General features: G+C 36.3%; 1 long non-coding RNA gene across 1 annotated transcript in view; it reads right to left on the bottom strand.

The window, feature by feature from the left end:
* LOC131484089 (uncharacterized) overlaps positions 1–20,368 on the bottom strand; it is a 28,483-nt gene extending 8,115 nt beyond the window's left edge. The window contains exon 1 of the long non-coding RNA XR_009248014.1: positions 20,263–20,368. This is a non-coding gene — a long non-coding RNA (uncharacterized LOC131484089). The remainder of the gene's footprint in view (positions 1–20,262) is intronic.
* Between the last annotated feature and the right edge of the window lie 259 nt (positions 20,369–20,627).

Genomic DNA, 20,627 nt, shown 5'->3' with positions numbered 1-20,627 from the left:
GTGTTGGGAGGGTGGGGGTGTGAAGGTGGCAAATGGTAACTCTACTTTCTGCTCAATTGTGCTATGAACCGAAAACTGCTTTGAAAATTAAAGTTGATTTAAAAAATATTGACAAGGGCGCCTGGGTGGCTCGGTCGGTTGAGCGGCCGACTTCGGCTCAGGTCACGATCTCGCGGTCCGTGAGTTCGAGCCCCGCGTCGGGCTCTGTGCTGGCGGCTCGGAGCCCGGAGCCTGTTTCGGATTCTGTGTCTCCCTCTCTCTCTGCCCCTCCCCTGTTCATGCTCTGTCTCTCCCCGTCTCAAAAATAAATAAAATGTTAAAAAATTTGTAAAAAAAAAAAAATATATATATATATTGACATATACAAGATATCTAGAAAAGAATGACAAAACATTAATTACATATGTTGCAAATTTTATATATAACTTATACATGTGTAAATATAAATTATTTATAAATATAAATTATATAAATATAAATACAATAATTTATATATAAAATTTATAAATTTTAGCATTTTAAAAATCTAGAAAAATGTTATTTTCATGGACTAAATAGATACATAAAGGAGAGTCCTACTAATAATAATCTGTAATTTCATGTTTTACTATCATGAAAATTTTGTCCATAGATAGCGACAAAAACTCTGACATTGATATGGAAAATTACAATGAGGAAAGAATCACTGAGGAACTATTAAAGAAAATAACAAGAGATGTAAAGACTTACCTAAAAACCACATTATGTAAGAAATATTGGGTTTGGTGCAAGGGCAGAGAAATAGATGAAGAGAAAAGGTGAAATTACAGAACTGTCTATAAATGGATCCTTAAATTATGAAAAAGATGGCACAACAGATTCATAGGGAAAGAATAATTACTGAATTAAAATAATGTTGCATGGCCATTTGGCAATCCATACAAGAAAATTATACAAATAAAAACAAATAAAATACACACACACAACGACTTTTGTCTCACACCATACACTAAGTCAGTTCCAGAGAATTTTTGGTTAAGTATGCAAAGTAATCATTAAGCTTCTAAAAGTTAATAAAAGCAAAAGTGAGAGCTGGAGTAGTTATACTAATATCAGACAAAATAGGCTTGAAGACAAAGAAAAATGCTACTTGATACAAAAAAAAGAGATATTTCATGATAAATGGGTTAATCATGAAGTCACACAATTATAAACATGTATACAAATAACAGCATAGCCCAAAAATATGTAAAGGAAAAACTGACAAATCTGACACAAAAACAGACTTTTCAACAATAATTATTGGAAACCTCATTATCACAATTTGGATAATCCATAGAACAAACAGAAGATTACAAAAGAAATAGAAGACTGGATTATCACTGTCACACAAATTGTAACACTCCAGCCACCAAGAGCAGAACATACTACTTTCTCAAGTGCACAAGGAACATATCCAAGACAGACCAGGTATTAGGTCACAACACAAGACGTCTTAACAAATTTAAAAGGAGTGAAATCAGAGACACAGTGTTCTCAAAAACACAAAAACCACAAAGGGATGATGTTAGAAATCAGAAAAAGGAATTAGGAAAATTCACAAGATTGTGGAAATTAAAGAACACACTACTAAAGAACTAATGTCGGGGGGGGGGGGGAAGAAATTACAAAACACTTCCAAGAAAATAAATGAAAACAAAGACAGAAACAAAACATACAAAAAAGTTATGGGATACACCAAAAAGAGTGTTTACAGGGAATTTTATAGCAAAAAGAAGATAGATCTCAAGTCAATATTGTAATGTTTTACCATAAAATAACAACAAAATAAGAGCAAGCTAAATTCTTAACCACAGACTAAAATTATTAAAACCAGAAATGAAAAGTAAAAATCATTTTTAATCTCACAGAAAGTTAAAAAAAATAATAAATAAAAGACCACTACAAATGACTGCAAGTCAACAAATGAAATGGACAAGTTCCTAAAAAGACCCAAACTACTGAAATGAACTAAGAAAATTTAAAGGATCTATTGCAAAGACAACAATTAGTAAACCAAAACAAAACAAAGCAAAAAATTCCATAAAGTCCACTGCAGGCCTACATGGATGCACTAGTGAGTCCTACCAAATGTTCAAAAAAGAATTAATACCAGTACTTCAAAACTCCAAACATCAGGGAAGAGAGGCCATGTCACAAAATATCCTATGATGACAGTATTGCTGTGGGATCAAAGCAGGATAAAAACCTTTCAGCAAAATAAAAGTAATGCCAGTATCTTCTAGGCATATAGGCACAAAACTCTTCAACAAAATACTAGCAACTCAGATCCAGCCACATATAAAAGATGATTAAACATTATAACCAACTGAGATTTGTTCCAAGAATAAAGGTTTGTTCAACAAACAAAAATTAATCAATGTAACACATCATACAGAATAAAGGACAAAAAACCATATATCCTCCTAATGGATGCAAAAAGGCATTTAACACAATCTAATACTCATGTTAAAATACTCAACAGACTAGAAAGAAAAGGGAACTTATTCTACCTGAGAAAATATCTACATAAATTTACATATATCATTACACTTAATGATAAAAGATGATATATTTACCCCAAGAACAAGACAAAAGCAAGATAAATGAAAATCAAGACAAGGATGTCCGTCTGACCATTTCTATTCAACACTGCACTGAAGGTTCTAGCAATGGGAAATTAGGTAAGAAAAATAAATACATAATAGGTGCTCAGATTGGCAAGGGATATCTAAAACTATTTTTATTTAAAGATGACACGAGGGGCGCCTGGGTGGCTCAGTTGGTTAAGCGACTGACTTTGGCTCAGGTCATGATCTCACAGTTTGTGGGTTCAAGCCCCGCACTGGGCTCTGTCCTGACAGTTCAGAGCCCTGTGCCTGCTTCAGATTCTGTCTCCCTCTCTCTCTGCCCTTCCCCAACTTGTGCTCTGTCTCTCAAAAATAAATAAACATTAAAAAAATTAAAAAAATAAAGATGACATGATTTTTTATATATATATATATATATATATATATTTATATATACATCTTTATATATAGATGTAGATAAATACATATATATATATTATGTATATATATACATATATATATACACACACACACACATATACATGTACATCTATCTATCTATCTATCTATCTATCTATCTATCTATCTATGGGGGGCAGAGAGAGAGAGAGAGAGAGAGAGAGAGAGAGAGAAATCAGACCCCTTATCCATTCCTGATGGGAACGGTGCAACCACTTTGGAAAAATGTTTGATAGTTCCTGGAAAAGTTAGAGTTGTATGACTCAGAAATTCTACTCCTAATTATATACTTGAGAGAAGTGAAAATATACGTGCATACAAATGTTCACAGCAGGATTACTTACAACAGCTTGAAGTGGAAACAGTCTGAAATGCCCATTAGTTGAGGATGAATGAACACAATTTGGTGTATCCATTCAATGAAATATAACTTAGCCATAAAAAGGAATGAAGTACTTGTAAATGCTACAACATGGATGAACCTTGAGCACATTATTCTACATGAGAGAATCTGGGCACAAAAGGCTAAAAATTACATGTGAAGTGTACAGAACAGGAAAATCTCTAAGATGGCAAATGAAAGGTTTCCAGAGACTGAGGGAGAGAGAAGGGGACTGATTGCCGGTAGGTATGGGATTTCTTCTGGGGTGATGAAAACATTTTTAAATAAGATAATGGTGATATTTTCATAATTCTGTAAGTGTGCTAAAACCCACTAAATTTTATATCTTAAAAGATAAATTTTATGGTTTATGAAATACATCCTAGTTTTAAAATAAGCAAAAGTCTTCATGATGTCACAGAGGGAAAATTGGTTTTTTAACAGTACACATAAAGCACTATTCATAAAGATTGGTATAATGAACTAACTAAAATTAAGAAAGTCTATTCATCAAAAACACAAATAAACCTTAAGTGTGGCTATTCTATTTGATTTATAATTCATACTCACACACTCCAGTTTTCCTTTCTTGTTCTTCCTGTTAAAGTAGGAGCTCCCTGAGGTCAGGTTTAATTTTGCTCATCACTTTCTACAACAATGTTGCACACAGTTTTCTCCACAACTTTGCATAACTTACATTTTGCTTTTTGTTTTGCTGACCTAAGTCTCAGTAACAAGTAGTTAAAAGCTTGATGCTTGTGAAACAATATATTTTTAAAAATTATCTGGTCTAGAAAAGACCTCTCTGACCTCAGTCGTAGCAATTTCTTACTTGAAACATCTCCAAAGGCAAGGGAATTAAAAGCAAAAATGAACTACTGGGACCTTATGAAGATAAAAAGCTTCTGCACAGCAAAGGAAACAACCAACAAAACTAAAAGGCAACCAACGGAATGGGAAAAGATATTTGCAAATGACATATCGGAAAAAGGACTAGTATCCAAAATCTATAAAGAGCTCACCAAACTCCACACCTGAAAAACAAATCACCCAGTGAAGAAATGGGCAGAAAGCATGAATAGACACTTCTCTAAAGAAGACATCCGGATGGCCAACAGGCACATGAAAAGATGCTCAACGTCGCTCCTCATCAGGGAAATACAAATCAAAACTACACTCAGATATCACCTCATGCCAGTCAGAGTGGCCAAAATGAAGAAATCTGGAGACTACAGATGCTGGAGAAGATGTGGAGAAATGGGAACCCTCTTGCACTGTTGGTGGGAATGCAAACTGGTGCAGCCGCTCTGGAAAACAGTGTGGAGATTCCTCAAAAATTTAAAAATAGATCTACCCTATGACCCAGCAATAGCACTGCTAGGAATTTACCCAAGGGATACAGGAGTGCTGAGGCATAGGGGCACTTGGACCCCAATGTTTATAGCAGCACTCTCAACAATAGCCAAATTATGGAAAGAGCCTAAATGTCCATCCACTGATGAATGGATAAAGAAATTGTGGTTTATATACACAATGGAGCACTACGTGGCAATGAGAAAGAATGAAATATGGCCCTTTGTAGCAAGGTGGATGGAACTGGAGAGCGTGATGCTAAGTGAAATAAGCCATACAGAGAAAGACAGATACCATATGATTTCACTCTTATGTGGATCCTGAGAAACTTAACAGAAACCCATGGGGGTGGGGAAGGAAAAAAAGAAAAACAGGTTAGAGTGGGAGAGAGCCAAAGATAAGAGACTCTTAAAAACTGAGAACAAACTGAGGGTGGATGGGGGTGGGAGGGAGGGGAGGGTGGGTGATGGGTATTGACGAGGGCACCTTTTGGGATGAGCACTGGGTGTTGTATGGAAACCAATGTGACAATAAACTTCATATATTGAAAAAAAATAAAATTATCTGGTCTATTCTTTTACCTACTTTGCTAAAATGTGATGAGTAGGAATCCATACTTTATGATGAAACAACAAAAATGGGAAAAACTAAATTGAGTCTTATGACTTTCTCTAAGCTTTTCTATGATGGTAGACTTGACTCTATATGTATACACATAGGTGAATGTAGACACTTATAGATACAGAAATGGAAGGTCTGTTTTTACTGTTTATCTTCTGCTCATTCATTTCCTCCTTAATATCCTGTTTCTTATAAAAATCAAGTAACACATTGGCAATACACAGTATAGCTTCGGAATGGCAATTAGAAATGGGTTGGTAAACAGGAACAGATCAGTACTAATATTCACACACTAAACAATTGTTTCCAATTCATATTCAACATTACTGACCATTTACTGGTCTTCTCTAAGACATTTTGAACAAATGTAAGTTAATCCCTATTTGCATGCTATGAAAAAAGACTACTGGTTATGACAAACCATTAGGTGTTAGGTTTTTTTGTGGGGTTTTTTTTTGATGTTTGATTTTTTTTTTTTTTTTTTTTTGATGTTTGAGAGACAGCGCCCAAGTAGGGAAGGTGCAGAGAGAGAGGGAGAGAGAGATTCCCAAGCAGGCTCCGCGCTCAGTGCGGAGCTTGACCGGGGCTCCATATCACCACCATGAGCTCAGGACCACGAGATCAGGACCGTGAGCAGTTATCAAGAGTCAGATGCTTAACTGACTGAGCCACCACCCAGGTTTCTTAAGTGAACTACTCTAGGTTTGAATTTAAGACAAGTTTAGAAGTTTTAGTGTCAGGCTAGGGAAAATGTATACTGAAAGAGCCATTTTCTTGAAAGACTTGTATCAGCTTTTAAAGAGATTCAGTTATTTTTGGATAGTCAGATGAAAAGCATCATGAAAATTAAAATAATCCTAGTACTGAAATTTTTATTTACTTTCATTATTTAATTTTAACTTTGAAATTCTATAATATTGTGAGGATTACTTGAATACAGGCAACCTTCTAACTGATGTTAGAAATATCAGTATCAAGGGCTCAACACTGAGTATCACTAATAGTACAGAAGTCATCATATGTTGAAAAACCAAAGAAACAAATACTCTCAGTCATTCTTTGCTGTCTCAAACTTCTATCCCAGGGCAAAGTGCCAGCTGTATTTCCAGCTCAGGGTTACTAATGATTCGTAAGATTTCCATTTACTCTTTTAACCAGAGACTGATAATATCACTAATGAAATGTCCTGCACAGCTGTACCTGAACTACTCAATATGGCTTCTGGTTTTCTAGCCAACTTCCCAAAGAACTCCAGAACTTATCCTAGTTCCAGTGGTTCCCCTTAGGCCTCTGTACTCTGTTTCTAAGATAGGATGGCTAATGTGTCAGCACAGAGACCTGGTAATTTAAGAAGAGGATATCAGTTTTAATATGTGTTGACTTTTTGTTTTTCTGTTTGAATCAAGCTCTTAATGTTTACATACACTGTGGTGTGTTAGACAATTAAATTTTCCAAACTTACTTTATTATGTGTGAAGATTATACGTCAGATTTATTATCTGTTTCTTAATTTCTGTGAGGCTTGTTAGCAAAACTCTATTATGTCTGACTGACTCCCTGATGTCAAGAAGCCATTGTTGTTGAAATATTTCACAGAAAAATTAGCCAACAAATCATTCAAATGGCTTTGCTATGCAGGAAAAATAGAATGAGATATAAAATATTTTTCAGAATACAATTAAAAATAATATAGACATTTTAAAACAACCATTCAAGTCCCATACAAAGAAACTGTTTATGAAGAAAACAACAGTTTCCAAGTCCTCATTGTCCCATTTGGGCAATTTTTCTTCTCTTTTCTCCACCAGTGCTTAGTGAACTAGTTCATTAGATTGAGGACTGGATATTGCCAGTTTAAGAGCACACAAAAATTCCAAGGAACGATCTTAGGTGATTTCTGTCTCAAGTGCCCTTAAGCCAAAAAATTAAAGTCCTGAAATGAGGTCTTGCCAGCCACTGGTTTTTATGCAAGTTTCAGTACATGAGTGGGTAACTGAACATTTCTAGAATGAGAAGGCTTCCAGCAAACTTCCTCATTTTTACTTTTCATTCCATATTTTCTGAGATAACCTACCACTGTATTATGCAAAATAATGAGAATAGTAACAATGTCAAGGAGAACAATACTGATGCATGTTTTGAAGATGCTGAAAGCATGGGAGAAAATATGTTCGGAATTAGCATAATATTCTTGTGCTTTTCTGAAAATGCTTGCATTAAAAACACAGCTTAGTGTCTCCTATAACTTTTTAATACAAATGCTTATCTATCTTTTTGTTTTTAATAGTGTGATTCATATCAGATAGTCTTGGCTAAGGGCCTAGATACTTTGTTCACAGTGGTTTTTATATTAGCAATATGAGTAAAACAGAAGAAGAGTGAAAATTCACAAGTGGATAATCTAGACAAACAGCTGTTCCTTTTCCCCTCACAACAGAAACAGGGGCTATTCGAAGCCAGAATGCTTTATGGTAAAAAGCAACAACATATGCTTACAAAGAAATAAAATATCCTAAAAAAATAATAATTTTCTTGGGCGTTTAAAGTTTAAGTCCTCTGTAAATACATATTTTAAGCCTAGCAGTTTCAATACACAAGAAGATGCAAAGTTCCTTTATTGGGATAAGCAGGCACCGGATTTCCCGAGCATCCCGTTCTTTCTATTTGCCCCAAATACAGTGCAACACCTCTTATTTTGGCTGATGACTTTAATTCATTGTTTGAGATATGACAAATGAGAGAACCTAATGAAAAAACGCTGTGCATATATATTTTAAGGTATGAGTCACATCTGAAATATAACGTGAGAGGTTTTAAAAAAAAAAATTACTCCTGATTAAGAACGCCAATCTCAAAGAATATACTGTGACTCACCAACCACTGAACTAGAGATGTCAGCCCCAGCCACAATGTCTCTTGAACTATTTTAAATTGGAAAGAAAGGAGAAACTTTTTGTAGAATTACATCAGTGTTGACTAGCTTTATATGTGAACTATCAGGATTCTGAAAATGGAAATTCTGATGTAACAATGATAGTGTCATTCATATTATATATCCTTTATGAGAGAGAAGATATTGGAGCAGGGGTCTGTAAACATTATGATGCAGTCATGTCCGAGAAGTGAAATGAAAATCATGGTTGACCATTATAGCTAGAATTTAGCTCAAATATCACTTGGGGGAAAGGTTTTCAAAACTGCCTTCAAAGGCTATGAATAGGGAATCTCCTTTCCCCTCGTTTAACAGATAAGAGTGTGGAATGAAGCCAAGCAGAAATGGTAGCAACACTGTCCAAGTGCAGGCATTTGCCTTTGTCCTCTAAAGAAAATTTAAACAGATCTGTGGTCCTTGCTCATAAAAGGTACATAATAAATATTTTATTCATCGTTAGCTTCAGTTTAGAAAAATACACATTTGCCCAAAATTGTCCCCAGATTATGAAACAGCTTCTATCTGTGATAATAAACTAACGGAAAAGAATCTGTTGAAAATCAAAGGCTGCTTGTGATTCTATAACTTCAGACGGAAAAACACAGAAGTTTTGTTGTTGTTGTTTTCTATGTGTAAAGCAAAGTGCTTGATTGTAGAATACAGAGAGGCAGAAGGGATAAGTGTTGAGACACTCCAGGAGAGGCTGGCTTTTTAAATTGAAGTTCTGTTAGAGAATATCTTAATCTCAAGATGTCCCAGTTATTCAGTTATTTCTGCATAAACTTCCCATCTTAGTGAATTTTAGCAATCAGTGTATTGGGGGTAACTATTATGACATAAGCAATTCTAGGTTTTCCCATCATTTGAAATCTAATCAACACCCTTTCACAAGGTACCTACATTGTAGAATAACATTGGAGACACGTAGACTTTTTTCCTCCAACATTCATTCTTATGCCCTTCTTCCTTTGCAATGGAACTCCTGAAGCCATCTGCTTAACTGATAGGTGATCACATTCCCCTTGGATGTGATTGACTTACCATGGAAATGTGACCATATCAAGCAGTAAGTCATGGGCCAAGTGTGTAACTGGCTATGGGAAAGGGATCCTCACCGATTAAAAGAGATCCATAAGAAGAGAAAGGAAGGCTCCTTTCTTTTGTTGGATGTTAATAGACCTACACACGCCACCTAGAACTTTGCAGGATTCTTTCCAACAGGAGGGGACTCACAAAAGACAAAGGCAACAGCACTGATCGTAGGAGACTGTAAAATGAAGAACTTGCATTCTTGGTGATGACACTGGGTGACTGAATTAACCAACACTGTAGGCAATCTGCCTTAGGTCTTCCTAAATGTAAAAATAAGTCTTCAGGGCATCTGGGTGGCTCAGCTGGTTAAGCATCAGACTTTGGGTCAGGTCGTGATCTCGCCGTTTGTGAGTTCAAGCCCCGTATCGGGCTCTGTGCTGACAGCTCGGAGCCTGGAGCCTGCTTCGGATTCTGTGCCTCCCTCTCTCTCTATGCCCCCTTCTCCTACTCTGTCTTTCAAAAATAAATAAAAACTTTTTAAAAAGTAAGCCTTCTTATTGTTTAAGCAATTTGAGTTCAGAATTTTTGTTACTTAAACTTACGGCATCTGAAGTGATAGTGACTTAGCAATCAACCACTGTTAGACTATTTCTGTTCAGTTTTTCCAGCTTATATTTTAGGGAAAAATACTCCTCAGCACACTGCTTGCAAGGATTGTAGCTTTTAAATGGCCATGGTGGTAAAATTCCCATTTTCTTTTTTATGTTGATTTTCCCTGTGCACATTGAAACATATACAAAATGTTCCTATAACTAAACCCAGCCTTTCTGAATGCAGTGTTTCTTGGAACAGTACATATATTGTGGATCTAGAATCATGTGTTTCTGTTATCTAAAGAGACTTTTATGATATATCACAGTAAAAATATTGACTCAGAAAATAATTAAAAATGCCTCATCTTATGTAAGGTGTCCTGCCAGTAGGATACTTTGTGGAAAACAATCTCATGCCATATCAGGCTTTCATGTTTCTAGTGGCTGTTTAGGTAATATATTGATGATTGAGGAGGAAGAGCATATACCGTTTTATAGAACTTGGGGAATTCTAGGAAATACCAACTCATTACATTGTAAGGAAGTTTTTAAATTGCCTGTGTGTAAACAAAGATGTCTAGACAGAGGAGAAGAGAGAGTTGCTGCTTAAGAGAACAGAAATAGACATGCACTAATCATTTAAGCGTAAATTCCACGCAAATGGTCACTTTAGCAACTCACCCCTATTTTAATATTTTAAGCCAGTTACTTTTGTGGACATTCAAGAGACTATTAAATGACTTTAATCACAGTATATTGGAGATAATTAAAGGATGGCATATTGCAGATAACTGAACATGTGGCTGCAATCGGAATACTCAAAAAGAAACCACAAACAAAACATGCCTTAATCGTGAGAATTTGAACATCTAATCTATATTTGCACAGAGCTGTGTATACAAGCTGTTCAAATGCAGCTTCTAAGTTTAATAATGCCTTAGGAAAGTGGGGGGAAACACATACACATTTAAATAGGTCACTGATTCTAATGGTTTAAGAGAGACAATTGTCATACAATATATTCTTGTACCTATTTTGGCCTGAGTATTAGCCTTAGGTCTCTCCCTCCCATTTCTCTCTTCCTCCCTTCTCCCAGATTTTTTTTCTCTCCTTGAATCTCACCAAAGGAAGTAGCCCTATTATAACAGTCTTTTTCTCATAATGACGCATGGAAATGATTTTTCTGTACTTAATGAGATAACAAGTTTTTATTTTTAATTCACAGATGTCAGAATATATAAAACATACACCAATCCACTCCACCCCATTACACCATCTAGACACGGCTATATATTTGGAATACATTAATTTGGGAAATATTATGTAGCCCTCTAAATTCTAACATTTCCACTATTTAAAAGACATCCTTGCATTTGAATTTAATTATGACTAAAATATAAAACACCTAGAAATCCCAAGGCATAAACCCAGGTAATTTAGCTGGCATGCCTAAGTCAACACTCCTACACAGCATGTAGGATGTAATCATCTTACTTGGAGTACTTTGACTTGAAAGGTTTTACTCCTACAACAAGCCCAATTGATTCTCTGTCCTAACTGTGTTCAAGGCAGATCACCTAGATCGCAGCTGTGTCAATCAAAGCTGGCTGTGTTTTTTCTTCTTTTAAAATATCTGGACAGGTTTTAATAGAATCTTTAGATAATGTATATCCTAAATAAAACTTTCTTGTGAGCCTTTGTTGTCTCAAAACAACTTGGAAATTATTGGTTCTCTTACATGTCTGTTGAGCACCTATAAGATAGGATCTGTGGTCCTAGGCTAGGGCCTGAAACACACATGCAAGTAACTGATACAATAAAATATGGCCTGTCTGGCATGGTGGGTAAAAGTAATGCTTTGTTTGATGTTGGCAATCTTGGATTGAGTCAGCATTGTGTTGCTAATTTAATAGCTTAACCTTCATTTTTTTTTTTTCATTTCTTTTTAAAGACAAAAAACCAAGAAACGTGTTTGTACTTAAGATTGTGAGTGTAAAATGCTTAGCAATTTTTAAGCAATGCTTAATACGGTGTCTGTCACAGAGCAGGACTCAGTGATCCGCTAGTTACTAAGACTACTCGCAGTTCTATCATTGAGGGAGGTAACAAAGACAAAGGGAAAAGAAGGCAGGATATACATCTCCCCCCCCCCCCCCCCAATCTGGACTACAGCTGTGCCAGAGATCAAGGGAGGCTCTTCAGAGGAGGGAGCAGACTTTTGAGCAGCTCTTTTGTTTCACAACTGGAACAACTCTAGAATCTGCTAATTGTTCTGCTTCCTATGTAACATTCTTTGTTATTTATAGACAAAACATTACAGGCTTTTATCTACCCATCAATTATCTTTGCTAAGACACGAATGAAAGTTTGGCCATTATAGGGTTTGGAGGCAATTTGCTTACAGAAGTTATTTTCCATGCTGTTTTATATTTCCTAATAGCCATGCATGATTCCACACTTAGTTTAGAAAACCGTATATAAGAACATATAAATAGAATAATTTTCTGGAATCAGATGGCCCTTAACACCTCTTTTTCAGTTGGCAAAGGCTTCCAACCACATTTTAAAGAGCATGGCATTTATGTCCTATATGATTTGGCCAAATTTATGATTATGTGTAATCTTCCCCAATTGAATTATGAAGCAATAACTTCTTTCACGTAACCCAGTACTCTCTACCATTCTCTAAATATGATTGAATTAAAAATATTGTGTTTATTTACTCTTTAAGAATGAGAGAGAGCAGGAGTTGGGGGAGGGGAGCAGAGAAAGAGGGAGACACAGAGTCCGAAGCAGGCTCCAGGCTCTGAGCTGTCATCACCGAGCCTGATGTGGGGCTTGAACTCACAGAACATGAGATCATGACCTGAGCCGGAAGTCAGATGCCTAACCGACTGAGCCACCCAGGCGCCCCATGAATTTTTTTTTTAAGACAAGCACAAAGTTACTTTTGTAAAATAAAGGACACTACAAATGATTATGGCACAGGTAATTTGTTTATTATTTTATTATTTTAGAATAGTTTTAAGTTCACAGTAAAATTAAACCGAAGGCAAAGATTTCCCAGATACCCCCTCCCTCATGCACACACAGCTTCCCCCATTATCAACATCCCAAACCAGTGCAGTACGTTTGTTGCAACCGATGAACCTACCCAGACCCATCACAGTCATCCAGAGTCTATAGTTTACATTAGGGGTCACTCCTGCTGTTGGACAGTCTATGGGTTCAGACACATTTATAATGACATTTATCCACCACTGTAGTATCAAATAGGGTGGTTTCACTGCCCTAAAAGTCCTTTATGCAATGCCTATTTACCTCTCCTTCCCTTCTAACTAGAGATAACCACTGTCTTCTTATTTGGGATATATGGATAGTGTCTCCATATTTTACTGTCCTCATATTTTTCAGAAAGTCATAGAGTTGGAATCATACAGTATGTAGAGTTTTCAGATTGGTTTCTTTCACTTAGTAATAGGCATTTAAGGTTCTTCCATGTCTTTTAATCCCTTAATAGCTCATTTATTTTTAGCACTGAAAAATAGTCCATTGTCTAGATGGACCATTGTTTACTTATCCACTCATCCACTGAAGAACATTTTGGTTGCTTCCAAGTTTTGGCAATTATGAATAAAGTTGCTATAACCACCCATGTGCAGGTTTTTGTGTAGACATAAGTTTTCCACTTTTTGGGTAAGCCAAGGGGATGTGACTGCTAGATCATATAGTAAGAGTATATTTAGTTTTGTAAGAACCCAAGGAACTGTCTTCCAAAATGGCTGTACCATTTTGCATTCCCACCAGCAGTGAATGAGAATTCCTGTTGCCCAGATGCTCATCAACATTTAGTGTTGTCAGTGTTTAGGATTTTGGCTATTCTAATAGGTATATAGTAGTATCTCATTGTTATTTTAATTTACATCTTTCTGATGTAAGGCATCCTTTCATATGCTTATTTGCCATCTGTATATCTTCTTTTTGTCAAAGACTGAAAAGGGTTTTGGCCCAGTTTTGATTAGGTTGTTTATTTTCCTATTGTTGAGTTTTAAGAGTTCTTTGTATGCTTTGGATAACTGTCCTTTATCAGATGTGTCTGTGGCAAATGTTTCCTCCCAGTCTGTAGTTTGACTTTTCATTCCCTTGTCTTTTATAGAGCAGACGTTTTTAATTTTAATGAATTCCCCCTTACCAATGCTTTCTTTCATGGGTCATGCCTTTGATGTTTTATCTAAAAAGTCATCATCAGCTCAAGGTCATCTAGATTTTCTCTTATGTATCTTCTAGGACTTGCATAGTTTAGTACTATGATTATTTTGAGCATTAATCTGTGTGAAGGGTATAACATCTGTGACTAGATTTTTTTTTCTTTTTCTTTTTTTTGGCCTATAGATGTCCCTTGTTCTAGCGTCACTGGTTGAAAAGACTCTTTACTGTGTTTGCTTTTGCTCTTTGTCAATGATCAGTTGGCCATATTTATGTGGGTGTATTTCTGGGCACTCTATTCTGTTCAAATTAAATATATATCACCAATACCAATTAAATATATATCACCAATTCATTACTATGGCTTTATAGAAAGTTTTGAAATCAGGAAGTCAGTCCTGTAACTTTTTGTATTTCCTTGTTACCCTTTTTTTGTTTGTTTGTTTTTAAATAATGATATTACTGTTCTCTCTCTCTTTTCCTGGCTACTGGTTTATTGATTTTCTTGGTCTTTTTAAAGGACCAGCTTTTGGTTTAAGTGATTTTCTATACTGATTTTCTGTTTTCACTTTCATCGGTTTCTGCTCTAATTTTTGTTTTATTTATTTTCTTCTGTTATTTTGGATTGAACTCACTCATTTTCCTAAAGTAGATGCTAAGATTTTTGTTTTGTTTTTTGCTTTTCATTTTTTTATTTTTTAATTTACATCCAAGTTAGTTAGCATATAGTGCAACAATAATTTCAGGGGTAGATTCCTTAGTGCCCCTTACCCATTTAGACCATCCCCCCTCCCACAACCCCTCCAGCAACCCTCTGTTTGTTCTCCATGTTTATGAGTCTCGTATGTTTTGTGTCCCTCCCTGTTTTTATATTATTTTTGCTTCCCTTCTCTTGTGTTCATCTGTTCTGTGTCTTTTAAAGTCCTCATATGAGTGAAGTCATATGAAATTTATCTTTCTCTGACTGATTTCACTTAGTATGATACCCTCTAGTTCCATCCACATAGTTGCAAATGGCAAGATTTCATTCTTTTTGATTGCCGAGTCATACTCCATTGTGTGTGTGTGTGTGTGTGTATACATACACACCACATCTTCTTTATCCATTCATCCATCAATGGACATTTGGGCTCTTTCCATACTTTGGCTGTTGTTGATATTGCTGCTATAAACTTTGGGGTGCATGGGCCCCTTCAAACCAACATACCTGTGCCCCTTGGATAAATACCTAGTGGTACAATTGCTGGGTTGTAGGGTAGTTCTATTTTTAATTTTTGAGGAACCTCCATACTGTTTTCCAGAGTGGCTGCACCAGTTTGCATTCCCACCAAAAATGCAAAAGAGATCCTCTTTCTCTGCATCCTCCCCAACATCTGTTGTTGCCTGAGTTGCTAATGTCAGCCATTCTGACAGATGTAAGGTGGTATCTCATTGTGGTTTTGATTTGTATTTCCCTGATGATGAGTGATGTTGAACATTTTTTCAGGTGTCGGTTGGCCATCTGGATGTCTTCTTTGGAGAAGTGTCTATTCGTGTCTTTTGACCATTTCTTCACTGGATTATTTGTTTTTTGGGTGTTGAGTTGATCAGTTCTTTAGAGATTTTGGATACTAACCCTTTATCTGGTATGTCATTTGCAAACACCTTCTCCCATTCTGTCAGTTGCCTTTTTGTTTTGCTGATTGTTTCCTTCACTATGCAGAAGCTTTTTATCTTGATGAGGTCCCAATAGTTCTTTTTTGCTTTTGTTTGCCTTTGGAGACTACTGAGTAAGAAGTTGCTGCAGCCAAGATCAAAGAGGTTTTTGCCTGCTTTCTCCTCGAGGATTTTGATGGCTTCCTGTCTTACATTTAGGTCTTTCATACATTTGGGTTCATCTTTGTGTATGGTGTAAGAGAGTGGTCCAGGTTCATTTTTCTGTATGTCGCTGTCCAGTTTTCCCAACACCACTTGCTGAAGAGACTGTCTTTATTCCACTGAATATTCTTTCCTGCTTTGTCAAAGACTAGTTGGCCATATGTTTGTTGGTCCATTTTTGGGTTCTCTATTCTGTTCCATTGATCTGAGTGTCTGTTTTTGTGTTGGTAGCATACTGTCTTAATGATCACAGCTTTGTAGTACAGCTTGAAGTCTGGGATTGTGATGCCTCCTGCTTTGGTTTTTTTTCAAGATTGCTTTGGCTATTCTGGGTCTTTTCTGGTTCCTTACAAATTTTAGGATTGTTTGTTCTAGCTCTGTGAGGAATGATGGTGTGATTTTTGATAGGAATTACATTGAATATGTAGATTGCTTTAGGTAGTATTGACATTTTAACAATATTTGTTCTTCCTAACTGCGAGCATGGAATATTTTTCCATTTTTTTTTGTGTTGTCTTCATTTCCTTTCTTAAGCTTTCTACAGTTTTCAGTGCATAGATTTTTCACCTCTTTGGCTGGATTTATTTCTAGGTATTTTATGGGTTTTGGTGCAATTGTAAATGGGATCGATTCCTTGATTTCTTCTCCTATTGCTTCATTATTGGTGTATAGAAATGCAACAGATTTCTGTATATTGATTTTATACCCTGCAACTTTGCTGAATTCATGAATCAGTTCTAGCAGTTTTCTGGTGGGATCTTTTGGGTTTTCCATATAGAGCATCACGTCATCTGCAAAGAGTGAAAGCTTGACCACCTCCTGGCCAATCTGGATGCCTTTTATTTCTTTGTGTTGTCTGATCGCTGAGGCTAAGACTTCCAATACTATGTTGAAAAACAGTGGTGGGACTGTACATCCCTGTCTTGTTCCTGACCTTAGGGGGAAAGCTTTCAGTTTTTCCCCATTGAGGATGACATTAGCGTTGGGTCTTTCATATATGGCTTTTTGGTTTGTTTGTGTTAGATCTTTCTTTTCATCTAAAATAGTCATCCAATGCTAAAAACCTTCCTCTTAGCACTGCTTTCACTGCATCACTAAATCTGCACCACAAATTTTGATAAGTTGCACTTAAATTTATATTTAAGTTTACATACATTAAATTTTCTTGGAGATTTTTTTCTTGGCCAATGTGCTGTTGGAGAGTATGTTGTTTAATTTCTTAAGCTTTTGGGGATTTTGCAGCTATCTTTCTGCTATTATCTTACTGAATTACATTGTGGTCTAAGAGCAGACAGTGTAGGATTTCCTTTAGTAGAAATTTATTAAGGTGTGCTTTATGGCCCAGAATGTTCCAGCTTAGGAAGAATTTTTAATCAGTTATTGGATGAAATAGTCTACAGATATCCATTATATCCAGTTGATGGTTTTTTTTTTAATGTTTATTTATTTTTGAGACAGAGGGAGACAGAGCGCCAGTGGGGGAGAGGCAGAGAGAGAGGGAGACATAGAATCCAAAACAGGCTCCAGGCTCTGAGGTGTCAGCACAGAGCCCGATTGGGGGCTCAAACCCCACGAACCAAGAGATCACAACCCGAGCCAAAGTTGGACGCTTAACCGACTGAGTCCCCCAGGTGCCCCAATTGATGGTGTTCTGGAAAGTGGATCCTAACTGTTCCATCACAAGAAAACAATCCACATTTTTGTATCTATATGATACGATGAATACTAACTAAGCTTATTGTGGTGATCATTTTATAGTATATGTAAGTCAAATCACTACACTTACACAGTGCTGCATGCCCATTTTATCGCAATATAATTGGAAAACGAACAAAATGCCCTTGTTGGTTAAAGTTTTTCCAGATTGTTAATTAAGTTAAATTGGTTAATGGCGTTGCTCAAGTTTTCTTTTTTCTTTGTCTGTGTCTTTCTGAGTTTCTGAGAATTATTGGTGAAGACAGAATAGATATGCAAAATATTTACTGTGAATAACACCTATGAAAGATACAGCAGGGGTAGGACGGGAGCAGATGGGAAGATTCTCTAGAATGCAGTATAGCTCTGCTAGTCAGCTTAGGAGGGAAAGAAGAAAAAGAAGGCAGATTGGGCAGGATGTGACCTGGATCCTTTTTTTACAACTCTGGGGAAGCCTAGTCCTGGAACAGTGCTTGTCCACACCTGTACTCTGGTCTATAATGTGCCTCTGGCAGAAAGCCAGGGTGGATTTTATGGCTTACCTTGCTCTGCTCCCTTCTCTCAGGGATGCTACACCTGTCCTTCCTGTTGTCCAACATCTGAAAAAGTGGTTTCATTTATTTTCTTCTGCTTTCTAGTTTTGTAAGGGGAGAGGTTAAATCTTTCTGTTATTCTATCATGACCAGAATAGGAATTTTGACTTTTGGTCAGGTAAATATTGGATGAAATTAAATGTCCATAACTAGAGAAATAGTTTTAAACTTTTGTGGTGCAAACTTCGGAATTACAGACACTTATAATAATAAAATAAAGCTTACATATAATTGCACTTATCTGTTCTCAAGGATTTAATGTGAAAGAAGCAGATGTATAATGTAAATATAATGCACATATACTAATATATAAACTATAAATGCCACATGTTCACAAGTATAAATATATGCATGTATATATTTGAATACTTATCTGGAAGGATATACAAAATTGTAGAGAGTGCTGGGATTGAGTGGAAAAAGTCATAGAAGGTTTTAAAAAGAGAATTTTTAAGTTTTGCATTATATACATTGATATTTTATAATGTAAGAATTCCTGAATTCTTTGTGAGAATTTAAAAGTAAAACAGATTGGGGCGCCTGGGTGGCTCAGCTGGTTGGGTGACTGACTTTGGCTCAGGTCATGATCTCACAGTTTGTGGGTTCGAGCCCTGCATCGGGCTCTGTGCTGACAGCTCAGCTTCGGATTCTGTGTCTCCCCCTCTCTCTACCCCTCCCTGCTCACGCTTTGTGTCTCTCTGTTTCTCAATAATAAATAAATGTTAAAAAAATTTTTTTGAAGTAAAACATCATCTATTCATTGGAACAACTTTGTGGTTAAAACTGAAGGGACCATCTGTTACTGTTAACAATTTGAAAGGTATGACTGAGGCACAGTCCAACAATCATTTCTACAGTTTATGATAGTGCTGTGTAATTACCACAGTACTGAAATCCCTAAGTCTTAGCCAACCACAAAACCCTTTATTTGCCTTTTTAAAGACCCTTTTAATCATATCCCATTTTCTCTTTTCATTCCTAAATAAAATGGGCGTCTCCCATCAGAGTACTGTTTAGCCAATATTAATGTTCACAATTAGCATCTAAGTGTCATAAATATTTTTATAGATTATAAGTGGTGAAAAACTTCTGTGATTAAGGTTTGTATTGTTACCCCGTAGTTCACTATCTTCAAAATTATGTAACCTAAAGGTCTGATGCTAAATACCCATGTGTTTACTTACAGTAATTTCTGTTTCTCTAGTAGGCATGTGGCAGGAGAATGAGCTTCACATTGTTATAACTAAATGTTGCATATGAAGAGATATTTATGTTTCCTGCACATGCTGTTCATGTTATAAGATGCTCTCACTTACCTACAAAGTACTCCTCCATGCATAACTGATATTAGAGGGAGAAGAACCTTTTCGAATACTCAGCAATAAAAAGGAAATGTTCAAGTTGTCTCTTTATAAATTCTTCAATAACTATAAACAATTTATGAGGTTTTACACAATCTCCCAACGCTTCTTGTTTTTATCCCACAAAATTATGTTGTTTAAAATGCTTCGGGAAGAATATAGTCAGGAAAATGACCCTTTGATAAAACACATACTTATAGCCACAAATATATTCCTTGTAAAAGAAAGAGCCTGCACTCCCATCATAAACAAAAATTCAAAATAATGAGAGGAGGTTAAAACCCCCTTTATATTTATCAATTCTTTCATTCAGTTAAAAACAATGGGCTCAATGAAAATTTACAATGTGCCAGGCTATAAGTCTGGTTCTGAGCCCACAGAAATTAATAGCATTCACTTATTAGCTGCAGGAGATTATAGTCCAACAGGGGACATAAATGTACAATCATGTAATGAAGGTACAATATCAAGTTATAAAAAAACATAAAACGTGCTATAGAAATGTCAAGAAGGGAAAGTCAAGTCTACATAAATGAATCACAGGAACAAAATGCTTATGCTGAAACCAAAACAGTCAGTAAGAATTTTACCAGGGGTGGGCGCCTGGGTGGCTCAGTTGGTTGAGCATCAGACTTCAGCTCAGGTAATGATCTCACGGTTCTCATGAATTTGTGCCCCACATCGGGCTCTGTGCTGACAGCTCGGAGCTTGGAACCTGCTTCGGATTCTGTGTCTCCCTCTCTCTCTGCCCCTCCCCCCACTCATACCATGCCTCTCTCTGCCTCTCAAAAATAAAGGAAACTAATAAAAAAAAATTTTTAAAGAATTTTACCAGGGGACAGGAACAGAATTGTCTAGAAGAACTGTCTTTGTCTTCCCCATACACACATGATGATTCCACATATCCACAAATACACGCACACAAGTGAGACGTTTTAAGGAACTATGGAACATT

The sequence above is a fragment of the Neofelis nebulosa genome, chromosome 8 (genome assembly GCF_028018385.1).
Source record: "Neofelis nebulosa isolate mNeoNeb1 chromosome 8, mNeoNeb1.pri, whole genome shotgun sequence".
Lineage (NCBI taxonomy): Eukaryota > Metazoa > Chordata > Mammalia > Carnivora > Felidae > Neofelis > Neofelis nebulosa.
Note: the sequence above shows the minus strand (reverse complement) of the source record. Positions and strands in the feature narration are given on the sequence as shown.